We start from the raw sequence: 12225 nt of genomic DNA on the forward strand, positions 1-12225 counted from the left end.
ACGGTTTCACCTTCGAGTTGGTTCCTTTTGTGAAAGCGGAATCGCTCTGCTATGAGCAGTGGTCTCGGTGAGAGATGCTTCTGTAGTGTTTCTACGATAGTCTTGAAAGACAGGCTGGATGGCTTGGTTGGGGCGGCCAAATTGCTTAGTGATCCATACGTTTTGTTTCCCATTAAGCTTAGCATTACGGCCACTTGCTTGTTGTCCTTGATTTCGTTGGCGATGAAGTATTGCTCTATACGTTCCACATAGGCGTTCCAATTGTCGTTCGTTTCGTCAAACGCTTCAATCTTTCCAATCGACATAGTGGCGAAAGCTCGAAATTTCTCTGGTTGCTGCATAGGATCTAAATCCTCGTCGCCAATCTGTTGTGTCTGTTGTACAACACAACAAGGTTTAATCAAACATGGCGGTTTACATTCAACGACAGGCGCACATGGCATGCTTGTTACCGACGTTTCACATCCAAGCTTTCACGAATGATATTCCCCTTGTAAAACGAAGTGAAAACATTCCTCCATCGCTTCGGCTCCGGCTCACTCAGGCACTAAGTTGCAACTTCAATTCCGGTTCTCCATGACTCCATCAATCTCCTTCTTACAAGGTAAATTTTGATTCGCATAAAAACTTCCTCCAATTATTCGCTTCGTTAGTATCGAGCACTGTACGATAATCTACGCAATATGAAAGAAGTTACAAGTGATATCTTTAACATGATTTGGTACTCGTAACGAGGAAAAAGGGGCGAGCGCTAAGGGAGAAAAAAAGTTTTAAACCATTTTCGACTTACAATATTCTCAAGAAATACATCTTTTCATGGCCAAAGCCACACCGTGAGCATATTTACCTCTTATCAACCGAGCTAGGGGGCACTACTTAAGTTACGGACCTAGTTTTTTCTGCTCGAATTTATGGCCCATTGCGCGAAGCAGGCGGGCGATAAGTCCAAGCGGTAAACACGAGATTCTGTAACTCATATTAGTCAGATATTTATCATATCTCTGGATTTAAATAAAGAGGCAAGATTTCGATTCACTCAAACTATTGAATTTAGCGAGCTGTACAGTGAAACACGGTCTGCCTAATTGACTGTACAAGGGTTTCGAGTAGCCGAAAACTGAAGAGTACAGTTCAATAAATAACACAACAAGTTTAATTTCAATACGGAGTCGAGCACATGGCAAAAGGCGCCTTACGCGCATTCGCAACCGTGCCTAGATATAATGAGACATGACAGTAGCACTTGTAATAACTGAGAGATTTCATAAACCACAAATCACACGAATAGTAATTGACTCAATCCAGAAAAATAATTAAACACTCCATATCTAATGGCTTCGCGAAAATGCATTGCCCAATTCGTTTTAAAGTGCAGTAAGCCTTTTATCCTTTGCAAGTTTTACTTCGCGGTGGCAGGAAAGGGAGAGGAGGTGAATTGCTCTTAAACGTTCTGTATATGAGCTGTTAATGGAAGTTAACTCACAATCGTGAGCATAACTCTGGACATAATGCCATGTTTTAGGGGTAACGATCGAAACCTCAACGCTCGAATTTTTGAGCGTAATCTATCTGACCCTATCAAGTTCTCAAATCTATTGATTGTACTCACAACTACAATGAAAACGACAAAAAACGTAAATTTGGATGTTACTTTTGTACTTATTTCTACAGGCTCGCATTTGGCTATTAATTAAGTGAAACACAGTTCATTAATAGGGAATCAATTTCAATGCTTTAATCAGCGGATTCCCTTAGCAGCCAACTCCTCTTTGACTCTCCTCAGGTAATCTGGGTCGGGATATCCAAACCTTTAAATAAAGAAATTGAAAACGTTAATTATGAGTGCAAGTAAGGAACAGTCCAATTTTTACTAAAAACTCGTTGTTTTTAGTTCAAAAGTATAATAGCTATACTCCAAACGTTAGGTAAAATTCGATAAATTTTGCGAAGATAAACTAATGCAAAAAGATAATCTGTTGACTAATACCATGCAGTCATTTAACTCTAAGAAACATGTGGTCTTAAATCATTTGAATGACCGACGACGCCAGAAAACCTCACATACTTTTGAAACGCGCGTTTTCTGATTTGTCAGTGGAGGAGTCCATAAAAAAAAGATCAAACACTAGAACTTTTTTTAACTCAGGTTTGTTCTAATAACTCAGTGTATGGGTATAGATGTAGTATCTGTGAGAAGTGATTCCTGGCACTGTCTGAAAAAAATCACCGTAGCTACAATAATCAAGACATCAAAAGCATTTAGAGATTAATATGTTAACAAGGAAATTCACAAATTTAAGAGAAAACAACTAACTTCTTCTTTCCTAATTCAAGCATCAACTGATTAATTACTGATAAATGGATTAGTAATTATGTTTTTCTCCTACTTACGCAAACGTTCCTCCACTCAAGCTAGTCTTGTGATGAATATCATTCCAAGTTATTTGATTTGGAAGGCCTGTAGTAGTTGACCAACCAATGGTAAACACCAAGCGAGCATCAAAGGCTCTCCTCAGAAGCTGTAACACCTCTCTTCCTTCACGCGTGTCGGGAAGATATGCCTGGCGAGTCGTGCCTCCAAACCGCTGCCCGGGGTGAGGATGTTCCTTTCCTTGAACTCCTGACCGAAAGTGATAATCAATGACTATCGTGCCGTGACCTTCAGAGCGAAAGATACGATTGTTAAATTTGTTGTCTTCGTAAACGAGACAATTACACTATCTGCAAATGCAAAAGTATTGAAAATGTTAACGGTAATTATTTGTAACCCGTGGGTTTATCTTCAGGAAGTAAAATACCAGAAACATCGACATAAAAAAAGATTTTGTAGCATCCCAGTTCCCTCAGCTATTACTCCCCCTTCCAGGACACTGAAAGGGAGGCTGAGCAAGGCGTTTTAAGCCGTATTTATTCTTGATTTACCGTATTCGTCAGGTTCATCTACTGCGGTAGGAAAAAATTGTACTCGTGGTCCGTCAACAATGGTTTATAAATCCATCTCAGTGCTCAGAAGTTTTCCATCGAGGGATTTATAAGCAAATTTCCATTAACTTCAAATCAGAGGATTTTAGCTATCTTTCTACGGCACTGATATGAGCAAAGTCAGTGTAACTTTGAGCGATTTGCCGTCGCCGTAAACACCAATAATGTGTTAAGAGGAAAATGTCGAGAAAAATCTTTAAGTGCATCAAAATATTTAGGACCATATGCCTGATATTTGTAGTTCTTCATAGTTCATTTTTTCACGCTGCCACCGAGCCAAACAATTATGCTACAAAAAGTGTGATATTAAGCTATCTTAAAAGCAAGTGCTGAGGTGTGATTGTTCACTTACCTTCATATCCTGGAACACTGTAATGTTCAGTACGAATTCGCATCTCTCCAGGGGCTGATTTCCTTGAAGAACACCTTGCGGTTCTTGGCACACTGGGCATTTATTGCTTGTATCCAAAGCTTTTTCAAGGCAGTTCGAACAGAAGGTGTGTCTGCACTTCAATTTCCGAGGTTTCGTTAAAGTATCAAGACAGATGGGACAAGGATCTAACAGCGAAGAGAAACGAAAAATGCTTTTAGATTTGTCAAGGAACATTGAAGGTCCCCTTGTTTACACACCTTAACACACGCAAACCTTTGAAGTTAAATTTTCATTTTGCGTTAGTTCTTAATGAAAAATCATACATTGCAATTCAGTTAAACTAGTAAAACCACTGTGGTTACCTCCCTGGTCTACATTCTGCCACATTTGGGTACACATGGCAAGATTCTGCCAAAAAGACACGTTTTGAAATATAGCCTTACCATTCCTTTGTCATTGATTCCATCTAAAATACATCTTTTATACAACATTCAGCTTCATTCAATCAACCCCCTTTGCCTTTCTTACCATCTTCTTTATCGTCCGTCTGAGCTTTATTTGCCCCAGAGAGAGAGGAAAACCCCATCTTCCTTTCTTCAGAATTAACATCGGTAGATTTCTTAACAGCGCCACTGTAAGAACGGTTTGGAGGCAGTGAACCACCAGAAGCCGCGGCTTCCAGCGGGTGATGGATATTGGTTTCGAAATTACGGCTTCCGGATACATCTCTAGACATTTTGAATGCACCATTAACCTCGGAACTCTTGTTTCTGCCGCGATTTCGTCTAGGCGTTTGCATGTATGAATCAGTACCTTCAGCACCAGTTGGACTCGAGTAGAAAGATCCACGTCCGTCGTCTCCCGTGTGGCCATATCGAGAGATGAACTCTTTCTTGAATGCTTGAAAGGAGGCATCATCTATGTTCACAAATCTGACGTCAGTGATTGTTTTCTTCTTAGGATCTCCTTGTCGAATAAATTCTTCGACGACATCAAACATCACCTCGGCACAGGTGTCTTTAGGCATGTCATAAGCGCCAGAACCGATCGCTGGTAAAGCAATGGAGGTCAATTTCTCTTCTTGTGCGATTCTCAAACTGTTAAAACAGGCTCGGCGGAGAACATCTTTACTCTGGGTCAATCCTATTCTTCGATACTCTGGCCCTACGGCATGGATGACCAACTTACACGGTAAATCTCCTGATTTAGTTGACACTGCTTGACCTTCCTTCAAAGATTTACGCTTCTTAATAATCTTATTCGATTCTTGGCCAATTATTTTTCCACCTTTGTCAAGAATGGCCTTAGCGAGACCCCCATCGTGCCGAAGATATTCATTGGAGGCGTTAACAATGGCATCAATCTTTTCGGTGGTAAGGTCTCCTCGAGAGACTGAAACTTTGACACTCCCTTTAAAGCCACAAAGAAAACATATATGCTTAGAACTAAATTACTATTTTTTCTCCTTCATGCAATTTCTACTGAAAACTAGTTTTCAAAACAGCCCTACACGAAATTACCTCTTGAAGCTAAGTAAACAAGTGAAGCAACTTGTAAAGCGTCTTTTGAATAAATGTTATAAGTAAGAATGAGCACACATGTACGGAATGTAGTTTGTTTCACTTATTCTGTAACTGCTCTTTGCATGGATACGCAGAGCAAAATAGAAAATACCGTAATGATTCGATTTGGCCTCCTAGGCGCTGGTTGGAAATAGGGCGCTTATTTATTTTCTGGGAAACAGCGGAATGTGTGAAACAAAGCTTTAAAGATAGGGAATGTACACTTTATTCTAGCAGTGCTATAACTGAAAAAGAATTGGGGGCGCTTATTGGAATGAGGGTCCTTACGCAGGGACGCTTTTTAGAGAGAGGCGCTTGGTGGAACTAGGGTGCTAAATCGAATAATAATGGTATGTAAATTTTACATTCCTTTCCCAGCCTTGAATATTTACCTATGTAGGCTTCCAGTACATCTTTACTTCGGGTGACCCTGGCAAACTCTGATGGATTGGCGTCCTTTGCCCTTTCGCTGTCATTCCCCAGATCACCAGGAAGCTTCCCCTTCTCTAACTGCTTCTCTATTTCTACTTCCTCTTTTTGAAGATATCGCAAAGCCTCTTCTAGATCATTTTGCCTCCCGAACACTTCCCACTGTTTTTTATCCTTACATACCTCCACCGACACCGGAAATTTCTTACCCATTTCATGAATCTTCTTTCGAGCAGTGGTGACATTTCTATCATTCCTTAGCGAGAAACGCTCCATCTTCATAACTTGAGTTATTTGCTGATACATTTCGATGAACCGGTCGCACGCCTTCTCGTATTCTTCACCTGTACATTTGCTCTTTGGGTTAAGGCTAATTTTTCCTTCTTTCGCCTTTCTTGGTACCTCTACATGGTATTTGGCCTCGATATCGTCTAGTTCAGCTTCGTGCACCCTCACAAAAACTTTTATGAGCTTTGGATCGACCTCAAAATCTTGAATTTTAGGGGGCGTCAATGGTGCCATGTGATCAGTTTGCGTTGCGTCTGTTTCCTCGTTACGAGGGTCTTCTTTTCGTGTGTTCTTTTCCTTTATTATGGCATTGGTTCTCTCAACCTCCCCCTCAGTGTATTCTCTATAATAAACGGCTTTTGCACTTCTTGAATTCCGAGGTTCTGAGAGTTTCCTCTTCATCTCGTTGTATTCTGCTATTCCACCATAGAGACTTATAGCTCGCTGAAGATAACCACGTGACATTTCCACTTGTTTCAGGCTTCCTGATATCCAGAAAGTGTCACTAACATGAAGCCACTTGATCCCAGTCTTGTCAGCGATTTCCTCTAAGACAGCTTCAGTATGTTGACGGGTGAGAAATTCGACGGTTTCTAAGCAAATCTCCGCAGATACCAGCTCAAACACCTGAATCAGTAACAAAAAGTTACCTAATTAAAAATCTTAACAAGACCACAAGTCAGAAATCCACGAAGAGCCATAAAATCATTATCGTCCAGTTAGGGTAAAGACCTAATAGCCAAATAGATATTAAAAGAACGGCTACAAAGACTTTAAAAAACATATGAAACAGCAACGTAAATCAATCGGAATAAAATTTCAGGCGAGAAAAAATAATCAAGAGATCATCAACATGAAGATATATTATTTACCATGTTACAAGCATTCCCTCTCTACAAGGCTTATATGATATAGTTGCTCATTAATTGTTGCCCGCATAAAGCTTGAACATTTACAATTATTTTTGTTATTATAATTACAGCAAAACAAAAAAAATCGTATAAGGGGTAAAATATATATTGATTACTTTAGTTATGTTACAAAGCTGAAGAGAGAACTATTATTTTGAAGCAGCTACCTCTTCATCAACCATTGGTACCGTGACATACGGTTGCACAGCTAAAACAACTCCATTAAACATCTGTTTCTTCTCTTGAACTGATTTCACTGCTAAAGTCAAAAGAATTAAAATAACAGAATAGTTCATGTGTATGTCATCTGTACAAGTTTTGCGTTGTTCTTTTTTGTTTCTAATTTCTGTCATTTTTATGAGGATAATTAAAAATCACTCACCTCCAACATCAATTTCCTCTATTTTTCTGAATCAAAAAGAGAGGTGGTCTCGATCTTCCCATGTAAAGCTATATAAATTTTAGCATAACACAGACAATTCACAATTGCTACAACCATTCACAAAGGAGTCATCTTTGCTTAAAATTGAATTGCCGGTCAAAATTGTTTGAGGTGAAATTTTGGGCGGTGCGTGCTTCTAAGGCACAAAGTATTACAATTCGAAATTTATCTATTTTAAGAAATTAAGATAATTGTTTAATTTAAATACTTAAAATTATGTAAACTATGATGATGATGATGATGATAGTGGTTGTACATGGGAAGGGGGGGGAGGAAGTGGGCGACAGCTTTTATGTCTGAGTATTTATAAGGCCTACACTATAGTCAATAGGTTTGCAATTTACTCAGTGTGCATAAATGAATGTCAAATCCAATATTGCCCACTTTTTAAATTCAACTAAATTTACAAATGGGGTAAGTAATACAGTTGACTGAGTTATGGATGCATGCAGGAGGTAGCTAGGCACAAAGGAAGTACGAGAGTCCCTTAGGCAATAGCCAAGAGAGACTCAAACTTCTTGAACACCTAGTATACACAGCAGTGTTTACCATTTGTTTAAATTTTATAACATAATTACACAGATACATTATAGCAAAAGAGTTCCCTTTTAATGAACCAAAAATGTTTGTGCAATCTTACATGACCAGTCAAAAGAAGCACATGGAAGCATTTGCTCAGGTGAGCAGTATACACCAATGGGCAAATAGCAGACACTGAACTAACCAATCTCTGACCTCCATGGGAATCTTTTTTTGCAGTCACTTTAAGAGGGGGGCAGTGGACTGGGATTTCAACAAAGATGTTGAAGGATAAAGGAGCTAAGCAGTTTTATTTGGAGTGAAATCAGGTGTGTCTTATTTCTCATAATAATAGAATATATAATGGTAATTGAACTGAGTGGAGTGCAATTTGGGCTGAAATCATACATGTGATTTCAAAATTGAACAAGTGTGCAGCATGAATTCAATTTGAAATCACAAGTATGATTTCAGACCAAAATTGCATGACACAAGGTTCAATTACCACTTTATTACATCTATTTTGAAATTGCCCAAATACAGGACTTGGTCAGTTCAAATATTTTATTGATGCAGTACTGAGCCAGTTTCAAATTAAATTCATCTTCAATTCATCTTCAATTCAAAAATAAGAGTTTTCGAAACAAAAATTTGCAAAATTTGTCTCATGATACTCTTTCTCTTTCATTTTCCTGCAATTTGATTAGTTACCTTAAACAAGCCTTGAAATCTGATCGGTTGTTTTGTGTTTAGTATAGCCTCCTCATTGGCTGGGAAAAAGATGCAGTTTAAAGCAAAAAATGGTGTGATTTGTGAATAAATCGCATCAATTAGAACCAATCAGATTACAGGGACCACCGGTTATTTCAAAATGGGTGTAATAAAATCATGTAATTAATTAGTATATACTAAAAAAAGTGAATGGCATTAAAGTTGCACTCTGATTGACCACTCAAACTTCAAATATCATTTGCACTTCACCTCCTAGAAATGTGAGTGGGATTTGCACCCAAAAATATTGTCATTGTTGCAGGAATAAATTAGTTAAAATCATCTTTTTGTGCCTCCAATTATCTCTCTTTTTCAGTAAAGAACACACGATAATATGTGTACTTATTAAAAACAACTTATATTTACCTTGGTGTCGGTGGCTAGGGATGGATATTTACCTCACTGTTTTGCAGTTTGGCAGATATCCACCACTAACCACCTCCTTTTCTGTAAATAGTTAAAAATAATTAGGAAATGGATGGATGTGATGAATAGGGTAATTAAAGTACTAAATAATTAATGATATGGGTACAAATAATTAACATATAAGTCCTGACTAACTCACATGTGTATACAGTTCTAGCAAAGTGAGTGGTAAATATTCAGATGAAGCCACTTGGACTCGTTAAAGTTCCACAAAAGCCAGCTGCAGGTAGAACATGTACATGTAAGAGAGGATCACTGACCCATTAAAGGTGGTAAATAGAATGATGGAACATTTTCAGGAGTCTTTACTCTGAGCTAGTTTTCTCTATCTTACTATTAGAAAATGACAACCATGAAGAGGGAATCCAAGTTGTCAATCACAAGTATGATTATGGATCAAATTGAATTACATGAAGTCCTCTTAACAGTTAATCATAATTATTAAAATTTCCAAATAAAAAATACATTTATTTAAATAAATTTGGTGGAGACATAATAATTATCTACAGCAAAATGTTCCTCGATTTTGAAAATTACCCAGTTTTGCAAGGTAAGTGGTTATTGCTATCAATGGTTATTGTAATCAATTCTGAGATTTGTGGATTAAGCTGAGTATGATTGTCCAATTACAGATGTGGGATAATGACTCTACAGAATAATTAATGAAAAATAAGGCAGCTTATGCTTCAGTAATGTTTGAGACAGTTGTTATGGTTATGAGTAATAATGTTAATTAAGGACTATGTGGAGTCCAATTCAGTCTGTAATCGTATGAGTGATTATTAACATTATTATCCTTTCATCTCACTATCCCTTTTGTGATTGGCTAAAAGTGTAAATTTTTGAAATCAGCACTTGGGATGTCTTCTAGCTGCAGATAATACAATAATCATGTCAAGGATCCTCAAGGTCATGGGTAATCATATCACATATGACTGCAGTGCGTGATTTCTAAGGGTAATCATGTTGACTTCAAATGCTTTGTATTGCTCGATGATTTGTATATTTTTACACATTTAGAAACATATTATCAGTTTCACTTCCTTTCATAACCATTTATTTTTTGTTCCAGGTATATCATAAAACAATTTTTAGATTTGTTTTTTGTGATATCCAGAATAATAAAGGCCTTTGGCGGATAACCCCACCTTGACCTTGATTATTCTGGTTATCAAAGAAACCTTATTCAATATTTGTTTAAAATCAGCCGACTGCAAAGCAGGAGTTTGATTTGTTATCATGAGCATGATTACAGATGGAACTTGGATGACATGAAGTCCTTTCACCAATTAATCAAACTATGACAAAATTCCAGAAATATTAAATAAGACATAGGCTATATATTTTCATAAAAAAACAACAGTTCATGCAGCCAAATGAGTGATAACAGTGCACACACATGATGCATACTGTATACAATTAGAACTCAAATGGTGCTAATGATTAACAGCGTAATTACTGTTTCCCAGTCCACAGTCATTTCCAGTTAAAATATCATATTTTTGGGGGGAGAAGTCAGAAAAAAATACAAAAAACAAACATGACTTACATGTAGAAAACAAATGTTCATCAAATCCATACTGGTACTAAAACTGGCCCAAAACAAAGTCAAGGGGATTATTCAACATTTTTCACTGAGCTTCAGCAGAGGCAAATAATTTTTTAAGTATAATTGCTTCCTTGCTTTTGAATTCTGCTGTAAATATTCATTTCAATGTTGAAACCATTCTGTTTCAATTTTTTAGATAACTTGTTCCAGATAAATTAAGAACAAGTTTCCACTAGATGATAGATATGTTTAATTTAATTTAATCAGCAAATACTTCTTATCTCCTTTTAAAAAACTGTTAGTCCAAACTTAATAGCATCTTTTGTATTCTTCAGAATTCATTTTTTAATCACACTCATCACATCCTCGGTAAAGCTGACAAAACACAAGGCAGCCATCATGAAATTTTAATGCTCCTGCTATAAACACCTAGTGAGGTGAGTTGTGATGTAATCCTCCACTTATCAGAGTGCACGCATCTCTACAATCACTGAAGCAATTATACTAAAATTAGTTTATAAGGAGGTGGAGCTTGACAGATCTCAAGGTTAAATCCAAAGTTTTGTTCACTTAGTCCAATAATGAGCATTTAGCATTTCCACGACAGTTTATGCTGGGTTGTCCAATTTGAAACAGACAGCAACCTTCTCCAAATTAATTCCCATTGGTACCCAGAAACATATTGAGAAAGCAGAGGTCAAGTGCATCCAAGTTGCATCCCTTAGTGGGCAACTAGCTAAAATGATCAAATGCTGAAGGCTAAATTGTATATCCTGACTAACAGTATTGTGCTGAACAATATAATACAATATAATAATCTCAAAAACATAAACATTTTAAAATTAATTTCAAATAGATATGGAAAGGTAAAAAAAGACTTCACAATTCAAGGCAGTATTTGGTTGAAGTAAGCAGGAATTCAAGGGCTAGTAATTGGTCGTAATTGTAAGTGACAGTTTCACCAACAGGAAATGTTGATAAATTGCCCATTAGTAGTTATCAATAAACCAGTAGATTGATTATTTAATTCATGGAAAAAAAAATTACCAAATATTTATCAAATTCTACTTCTAAAATATGTTTAAGTTCACATGGCAACCATGTGAAATTCTACATCTGCTAAATGACAATCAGCTTCAGTATAATCTTTCCTTGCCTCAAATCATGTCAGTTGCTTTTCTCTAGGGGAAGGGCATGTTGATATTATGAATCAAGTTTGTGCCAAGAACAGCCCGAAAGAAGGTATTTATCACTAAGATGTTATACATACAGGAAGCATCGTGTTCAGCGGGTTTATATTCATAACCAATACTGTCCAAAATTCAATCATCCACCCTACGAAGACCTCAATTCAATTGAAAGAATTCGTACCAGCATCTACTGTGGAATTTGGTTTTGCAACAAGAAAGATTGCGATTGCCAGTGTTCTAATTTCTCCCCTTAAATGCCATGTAAGATTTAAGTCTTTTCTCCCAAAATAGTCTCTTCTTCAACACTTTCGTTTTGCGGGCAAATATGCAAATATAATCATCATCTAACATTTCATTTCGAAGGACCAAACAGAAACAATAATTTGGAAAAAAAGTGGGTCGTAACCCTACGAAAAGCCTACAGTTTGCCACAGACACATTACCTTCAGCTTTGTCGAATGTTATCACTGCAGACCCTTGTTTATTCATTACAATTTCATCAACATCGCTTCCGCCATTCTTACTACGTTGAAAGTGAATAACAAGCTCTTGTGCCGTAGTTCCTTCTGGAATGCTTGTGACTCTTATGCTACGATTAGCTTTCGCAGTGTCAATCTGAATGTCTTCGTCCACCAAAGAAAGTGTTGTGCCACTGAATTTGGTGCTGTACGTTTTCTCAGCCATGCTCGTCCAAATTCTGATGAATATCGAGAACCTGAAGATCAACCACAACAATAGGCGATTTCTAGGAAACCGAAAGCGGAAGTCTTAAGGGGGGTTCCG

The 12225-nt window shown here is 37.3% G+C and overlaps 1 non-coding gene across 1 annotated transcript; it reads right to left on the bottom strand.

Annotated features, from left to right (window-relative positions):
- Positions 1-1142: 1142 nt before the first annotated feature.
- LOC131774620 (uncharacterized) lies at positions 1143-12126 on the bottom strand. The gene is made up of 7 exons (XR_010716814.1): positions 11886-12126; positions 6713-6804; positions 5310-6261; positions 3884-4765; positions 3335-3540; positions 2392-2659; positions 1143-1808 (listed from the first exon to the last, which is right to left on the bottom strand). It is a non-coding gene; the product is annotated as an uncharacterized protein (transcript).
- Between the last annotated feature and the right edge of the window lie 99 nt (positions 12127-12225).

This window comes from Pocillopora verrucosa, chromosome 3 (genome assembly GCF_036669915.1).
Source record: "Pocillopora verrucosa isolate sample1 chromosome 3, ASM3666991v2, whole genome shotgun sequence".
NCBI lineage: Eukaryota > Metazoa > Cnidaria > Anthozoa > Scleractinia > Pocilloporidae > Pocillopora > Pocillopora verrucosa.